Here is a 6,381-nt window from a genome sequence, read left to right as displayed (position 1 = left end):
CATGATGCTATTATTCACAGCTTTGTCCCACATCTGTGTTGTTTCCAGTCTCGCACTGTGACAACAATGCTGCTAAGTGGGCACCTGACTTTCGCTCAGGTCATGATCTTGCAAGTTTGTGAGTTCGAGCCCTGCGTTGGGTGAGCTGGAGCCCCATTTCTGGTAAAACAGGAGCCCTGTGTGAGCCCCACCTTCTCTCCCCCCCCCTTGTGAGACTCTCTGTCTCCGTCTCTCTCTTTCTCTCTCTACCCCTCGCTCACTTACACCCTGTCTTTCTCTCTCAAGACAAAACAAACAAAAAAAAGGGCGCCTTGGTGGCTCACTCGGTTAAGAGTCTGACTTCAGCTCAGGTCATGCATGATCTTGCAGTTCGTGGGTTCAAGCCCCGCGTTCCACTCTGTGCTGACAGCTCAGAGCCTGGAGCCTGCTTCAGATTCTGTGTCTCCCTCTCTCTGTCCCTCCCCCGCTCAGGCTCTGTCTCTCTCTCTCCCAAAAATAAAACTAAAATAAAAAACCACTGCCGCTAAGTATACTTCTGCATCCCTCCTGATGTATATGCAAGGGTTTATCTGGATATGCACGTAAGTGGAATTTGGGCCGTGATGTGGTATGTTTTCTTTACCAGGTGTATGTTGGCTTTACCAAGGTGATGCCAAACTGGTTTTGAAAGTGGTTGCATTAGTTCACACTCACGCTGGTATCTGAACCTCCTCACTGCTCTTCGTGTTTGGTAGCGTCAGCCCTGGAAGCCTGTGCCCAGCGGCAGGTGTAACAAGCTCACTGTGGTTGCTGTTTGCGTTTCCTGGGTTGCTAAAGATGGTGGCTTTGGGTTTCCTCTCTGGGTTCTGCCTGCTCACATCTTTTGTATTTTTCTCTGCAGTTCGCTTGCAGCTTGACATGCAGTTTCTATATACTCTGGATTCTAGTCTTTTGTCAGTTACATGTATACAGTCAGTGTCTTTTCCTAGTTTGTGACTGACCTCTTCACTCTCATCTGCTGTCACGATCAGTTCTTAACTGTAATGCTGGGGAATTGATAGATCTGTACGTTTGTGGTGATTGCTTTATTCACTTATTTACTTACTGGTCTTACGAGATCTTCCCTTACCCCCAGGTCCTGGGGATATTCTCCTGTCTTACCTTGTAAACGTTTTACAGCATTTCCCTCACACTTTGATGTGTACCTTACCTGAAAACAGTCGTGTGCACTCTTTGTTTTGAATGCCTCCAAGTAGTCCCTGTTACCGCTGGTCTATAGAATTAATGCTTCTTTATATTTGCTCATGTTTACCGGTTCTGAGCTGCCAGACAACATTGGCGGCAGCAGCAGCAGCATCGCCGAGTCTTACCCTGAGCCACGCAGTGTGCCCAGCACCATCACGTGTGGTGAGATAGTAAGACACATAGATATAGGTCTCTGCCCCCGGTTCCTGGTGCAGAGCTCCTAAAACCCTCGCAATTTCCTAAGTGCAAGGAGCATTAGGAGCACCTCTTGTTCTGATGAGGGGACTCTGGGTGGGCTTCTGGGTGGGGGCTGCTCACCAGAAAGGCCAAACCATGATTAGAAGCTTGGAATCCGCGACCCATCCCGTACTCTCCAGAAAGGGAAGAAGGACTGGAAATGGAGTTAATAGTTCATCCTACCCGCATGAGGGAGTCTCCATAAAACCCAGTAGTACAGGGTTGAGGAAGCTTCCAGGCTGGTGAATACACCCATACCTGGAGGGTGCTGCACCCCAAGTCCATGGGGACAGAAGCTCCCATGCTCAGGACCCCATGCATTCCCTGTGTCTGTTCATCTAGCTGTTCATATGAACCCTTTATCATGTCCCTAAATAAACTAGCAGACAAATCAGTGTTTATCCGAGTTCTATGAGCCACTCTAGCAAATTAATGGAACCCAAGGAGTGGTCAGTCAGAAGCACAGGTGATAATCTCAGCATCTGAAGTGGGGGTGGAGGGACAGTCTTGCGGGACTGAGCCCTCCCCTAACCTGTGGGAATCTGATGCTGTCTCCAGGTGGAGAGGATCAGAATTGAGTTAAATTATAGGACACCCAGCTGGTGTCGCAGAGAATTGTTTGATGCAGGGAGAATTCTCCACACACCTGGTGACCAGAAGTGAGTTGTTACATGTGAGTAGGACGGAGACTCACGGTAGGGAAAAGCTGCATGCTTCTCTCCATAGAAGGAAAAATCTGCATTTCTCATTGCACATGTATCGTCTCATTCCCTCCTTATTACAACGCTAACGTACGCATTTGTTCCTAGTTTACAGACAAGGAGAGCAGAAGTTTAGGGAGATTAAGTAAACCTCCCTAAGCTCACACCAGTAAAACGTGAGTCAGGATTTGAACCAGGGTCTCCCTGTTTCTAGAGCCCATGGTTTCCACTGAGCACAAAGGTATGAGGTCATTGCTTCGCCAGGGGACCTGGGTGAAAGTGCATGAACTTGGTCCCCAGTCCTAGGAGAAGCAAGGTGACGCTTTAGGGGGTAGAGGCCCACTCCTCAGGCCCTAAAGTGCACAGCTCCATGATAGGCATTAAGACTCACAGATGGGAGGGATCCTCCAGTTGTTAGGCCCCGGGCAGATGGGAGGATCCATCCCTGAGGTTGAACCATCATCAGGCCCGGAGCAGGGCCCTCACATCCCCAGGCAGGCACCCTGGTTTGTGTGCGTACTCACCGTCACTTCTGCATGCTTCTCGGGGGCACCCAGCCACCCTCAGGAATCTATACAAAGAGACTTCTGTGAGCAGATGACACTGGTGGCAATGGCTTTATTGTCATGAGGATAATTAGCTCTGTGTCCTCCTTCTGAAGGGGGCGGGAAGGAGAGAATATACAAAGATAATACTCACTGGCGAAGGCCACGTAGTCCAAACCAAAGGTAATGTACACAGCAGTTCTCACTATAGTGGTTTTGCTCTTCTGTAGGTTTGAGCACGTTTTTAATTCCCTGTTATGACTCTCAGTCAGTGAAGCCGCACCGCTCTTTGAATTCAGGACATAACCAGACCCAGAGACACAGGAAAGTTGGGCATGGCCACCCCTGGCCCCATTCTCTCCTTCCTCCGTGGGGCTGTGAGCTCTGCTACCCAGTTCTCTCCGTCTGGAGTGTTGCCTGGACTAACTTAGGCCAGATTTTTCATTTTGACCACAGCCTTTTCAGTTACATGTGAGAAAAAGAATGGATAAGTGGAGATCTCCCTGCTCCTAAATAGGTCCTTTTTGGTGCACATTTAAAGGTTCACACCAGTTTGACCCTGACTCTGAAGACCACTCACTGAGCCTCCTGGCAGGGTCTCATTCTAGAGGAATTTGTCCCAAGTCCAAACACCAGCATTAAATGCTTACTAAATGCCAAACAGGGTACCAAGCCCATTACATGTTGTGATAATGCGATTCAGTCATACAACCAAAATACAGTTCTCGTATATATTTGGTCTTTGTCCACAGTTCCTGGCTCACAGCTCCCCAAACCTTGCAATTTCCTGAGCCATTTTGTTACAATGGTGGCTCTCTTATCCTCAGTTTCTGAAATCTCTTCAGAGTCGTAAAGGAGAAACGGGTGTCCTGTGGTTGATAACAGGCCCCTTTCCTCCACAAGTGGCCTTCTGTTAATGAGGGACTTTGGGGAAGCATGTAAGGAAGAGAGCTGGTTGCCAGAGGGAAGAACCATGAATCAGGAAGCAACCTCATTTCTGGGGAGCGGAGGGGAGGGGCTGGAAGCTGACTCAGTCCCTGATGGCCGGTGATCTAATCAGTTATGCTCCCACGTGCTACCATACTGGTCCCCAAGCTTCACAAAGACAGAAGTCCCTTTGTTTGAGACCTGACTTATACAGCTCTTCATCTGGCTGTTGATTCAGATCTTTTAACATCCTTTGCAATAAATCAATAATCTAGTGAGTGAACAGGTTTCCTGAGTTCTACGAGCCACTCTAGAAAATTAATTGAGCCCAAGGAGAGGGTCATAGGAACTTCTTTTTTTTTTTTTTAATGTTTATTTTTGAGAGAGAGAGAGAGAGAGAGAGAGAGAAACAGAGAGCCTTCGGGGGAAGGGCAGTGAAAGGGAGACACAGAATCCGAAGCAGGCTCCAGGCTCCAAGCTGTCAGCACAGAGCCCAACACAGGACTCAAACTCACATACTGCAAGACCATGACCTGAGCTGAAGTCAGAAGCCTAACCAACCAAGCCACCAGGTACCCTGGGAACTTCTGATTTACAGCCAGTGAGTCAGAAGCATAGGTGTCAGCCGGGGTTTGTGATTGGCATCTGCAGTGGAGGACAGTCCATCAGCACTGACTTACCCTGTGCAATCTGGGTAGATAGTGTCAGAATTGGGCTGAATTGGGGGACACCCAGCTGGGGTCAAGATAATTGGAGCTGGTGTCAGGAAAACCCATGTACCTACTTTGGGATTGGGTTCCAGTATCATATTACACGTATCAATCCATGTAAACCACACAATAATCCTATAGAATAGGCATTTTGATCTCTTCCTCACATGAGGAGACTAAGATTCAGAAAAATTAAGTAACTTGCTTCTGGCTGAGCTAGGATTTGAACTCATAATAACCAAGCCAAAGGGCTATGAACCATACCAGGTCCTGCTGGCCACATGATCAGCCCTGAGGTCATTTTCAAGGGTCACCGGACACTCACAGGCTAGTGACTTGCAATCCGGCATAAAAGTCAGTACAGAGACGACCAAAGCCTCTCAGGAGTTCGGGATTTGAAGTTCAGGTCTGCCAGTGACAGCTGTGATCTAAAGCCCTAACTAGAGTAGAGTCCTCCTTATACCTGTGAATCAGAACTTGCACTTGAACAAGTCAACACTAAAGTGTTTAGTTTAAACGCTAAAGTTTGCAAAGCAGGGCAGGGGAGGGGCGGGTAGATGGTGGCAGCTCAGCCCAGAGGGTCCTGCGCAGGTTAAAGAATGTGTATGTGATTGTGAAACACTTCAACGGGCTACACTGTTATCACATAGAGTTCACCTCTGACAGGCAATGATAGTCTAACATCAGAAGATCTGACGTGGGATGACCACATCCATGGACAGACAGAAAAATCACAACGCTTATCTCAAAACGTGAAAAGAGGTATTTGATAAAGCTTAACCCCAGGTATTATTTGAAAAACTCTAAGAAAACCAGGAATAGAAAACCACTCTTTAACTTGATGAAGGCTCTCTACCAAGAAATCCACAGTCAGTATACTTAACGGAGAAACCTTAGAGAGCTTATTCTCATGTTAAAAAGGGACAAGGGGGGGCGCCTGGGTGGCACAGTCGGTTAAGCGTCCGACTTCAGCCAGGTCACGATCTCGCGGTCCGGGAGTTCGAGCCCCGCGTCAGGCTCTGGGCTGATGGCTCAGAGCCTGGAGCCTGCTTCCGATTCTGTGTCTCCCTCTCTCTCTGCCCCTCCCCCGTTCATGCTCTGTCTCTCTCTGTCCCAAAAATAAATAAACGTTAAAAAAAAAAAAAAGGGGACAAGGGTAGCCTCTATCAACACCGCTCAGCAGCATGTTGCAGGTCCCCTGCCCACACAGCAGGGTGCAAAATGGCAGTAGGAGTTACACAGATTAGAAGGAAAGAGTCAAAATTTATTTTCAGATGATAAAATAGTAACAATTTTCTACGTAAGTGACCCTATGAATTAACAAACTATTAGAATTCATAAGAATGTGGCAAAATTACTAAAAAGACTATCAAAATCAATATTGTTCCTTCATATCAGCAATAACAAATACAAATTATAATTTTTTAAAGGAAAGTTTTATAATAGCAATGCGAGCCTTGTAAATATCATAGCTTCCCCAAAAGGTACAAATTTTAGGAAGAGCAAGTTTTGGTTTTCCTTATGAAGTATTTCAGATCTGCAGAAAAGTGTTCTAAGTAACCTAAGGAATAGTCACCACTCAACTCCATCAAACTCTTATCCCTTGATGAACATAATCTAGTTTCCCCCCCCCAGAAAATAAAACATTACACATACAGCTGAGAGGCCCTGTGTGCACAGTCCTTTTCCAATCACAAGCCGCCTGCCTTCCTGACCAGAAAGACCCACCGGCTGGGTTTGGTGTGTGCCCAGGTGTGCTTTTGAAGTGTATCCATACAGATTCGTGTAGCTATGATTCATACATTTCATTTTCACTGTTGTATGGTACTGTATTATATGAATAGACCACAGCTGATTATCTGTTCTGTAATTTAAACTGTGCTGTATAAGAGACTCTTAAAAACTGAGAACAAACTGAGAGCTGATGGGGGGTGGGAGGGAGGGGAGGGTGGGTGATGGGTATTGAGGAGGGCACCTGTTGGGATGAGCACTGGGTGTTGTACGGAAACCAATTTGACAATAAATTTCATGTATTTT

Source organism: Lynx rufus, unplaced genomic scaffold, assembly GCF_022079265.1.
Source record: "Lynx rufus isolate CCGP_SWC_20201006 ecotype Redwood Valley unplaced genomic scaffold, mLynRuf1.p SCAF_6, whole genome shotgun sequence".
NCBI lineage: Eukaryota > Metazoa > Chordata > Mammalia > Carnivora > Felidae > Lynx > Lynx rufus.
The sequence above is the reverse complement of the archived record's forward strand: the minus strand, read 5'-3'. Positions refer to the sequence as shown.